A 2147-nucleotide genomic window follows, 5' to 3' on the forward strand; every position below is an offset into this window, starting at 1 on the left:
AGTTGAAGAATGTTTAAACTTATTGGAGCTGTCCAACTTTCAATGCCTCTTCCTATTTGGGTGTGTTCCAGGCCAGCTAGAACTATGAGACCTTATCAAGAAGAGGGAGAGAGAGTGAGAGAATCCATGTGACAAGTAGAAATAATCTTTAAAAATATTATCAAGCAAACAAAAACAAACAAACAAAAGATTTAACGCTGGGCAAGGTGGCACACACCTGTAATCCCAGCACTCTGGGAGGCAGAGGCAGGCGGATAGCTGTGAACTCCAGATCAGCCAGGTCTACAAAGCGAGTCCAGGACAGCCAAGGCTACACAGAGAACTCCTGTCTCAAAAAAAAGAATCATCAAGAGAAATCACTATGAAATATTAGAGCCCTAAGGATAGAGAAAACATTTAAAGAAATTAAGAAGGAAAAGGCATTTTATCTCAACAATGCAAACCAGAGCACCAGCAACTTCTAATTCTTAGAATCAACCTATGGACCAGTTATCAAATGGTTTAACCATAGGTGCGGGTCGGAATGTCATAATACGGTCTCATGTAGACCAGGCTGGTCTCTTTGCTCTCCCTAGGTTCATCTTGAATGGCTGATCCTCCTGCCTCCCTGTCCAAACTGGTAGGATTACAGATGCACCACCATGCCAGGGCTCTGTGCACACTAGGCAAGCTGCCTAACAGCCCCAGCCCCAAATGCCACAATAAAAACATTATCAACAATAACAGGAAAACTCATGAAGCCCTAGGTTCAATCCTCTGTGCTCATACTCCAGACATGGAGGTGCACACCTGTAAGCCCACTGTTCTGGAAGTGGAGGCAGGAGGACCAGAAGCTCAAGCTAATCCCAGGGACACCAAGTTTGAGGCCATCCTGGTCCACTTGAGACCCTGTGTGAAAGAGAAAAGAAAAACAAACAAACAAAAAGCCTAGGTTAATCCTTGGAACATCTCTGTAAGCTTGGAAATTTTCAAAGTAAAGAATTAGGGAAATAGGGAAGGGAGGATTGGGAGGGAAAGAGGGAGGAGGGCTACAGCTGGGATACAAATGAATGTATAAAAGTATTTAAAAATAAAAAAATATTAAAAAAAAGAATTGGGGAAATAAAATTAAGAAACTGAAGAAAATTAAAATTAAATATGGTTGAAGGGGATTGCTTTAGGAGACGCCGAGGTGTGACTGGTGCTGCCTTAGCAGCCTGTCATTTCTGCTCTGCAGCTCTGTTGTTTATTCACTTTTGTGGTATTGGGGTTGGTATCTAGGGTCTCACAAGTGCCTGGCCACTAATTTTTTTAACCCAAACTTTGTGTTATTTTTACTGTTGTTTTCTTTGAGACCAGGTCTCTCTCACTAAGTTACCATATTGACTCCACTGGTAGGCTAGGAGGGGCTTGAACTCTTGATCTTTCTTCTTTGGCAATCCTAGCAGCTGGCCTGCAGCAACTAGGCTTAGTTCAGGTCATTGCGTTCTTTTTCTAATTTATTTATTTTATGTAGCTTTATTTATTTTATAAGCATTTTGCCCAAGTGTATGCATGTATGTCCCATAAGTGCCTCATGTCCAAGGAGGTCAAAAGAGGGCACCAGAGTCCTTGGAACTGGACGTTTAGGGGGTTGTGAGATACCATGTGAGTTCTGGAAAACAAACCAGGGTCCTCTGCTCTTACCTCTGCTGTCCAGCCCCGGTATTCTCTTTCTAAATCTTTCTAAAAGAAAAATTATCAAGAACATTAAAATCACCAGTGTGAAGACACATGTGCTGTAAAGGTCCTTCACCAACGGTCACAACTGAAGAGAACAGAACCCACCGCACACCCATCTTCCCAGCTAACTGCACCTTGTTCGTATTGGGAAATCCCGCGTCTGCCCATCCCCCTAGCCTATCTTTATACAGAAAAAAAAAAAAAGAACCTAAAAAGTTACACATATTTTCTTACTTACATGCTTATGGTGCTTGATGATGAAGAATCCAGGGAATGCAAGGGACAAGCACATCCCTATCCTATTAACCTCTCTTTCTCTCTCTCTCTTCCTCTCCCTCTCCCGTGTGTCTATGTGTGTATGTGTGTATGTAGGTTACAGGACAGCCTTGGGCATCAGTCCTCACTTTTCATGAGGCAGGGTCTCTTACTGTGTTTTTTGGTTTGTT

This window comes from Meriones unguiculatus, chromosome 6, assembly GCF_030254825.1.
Source record: "Meriones unguiculatus strain TT.TT164.6M chromosome 6, Bangor_MerUng_6.1, whole genome shotgun sequence".
Taxonomy (NCBI): Eukaryota; Metazoa; Chordata; class Mammalia; order Rodentia; family Muridae; genus Meriones; species Meriones unguiculatus.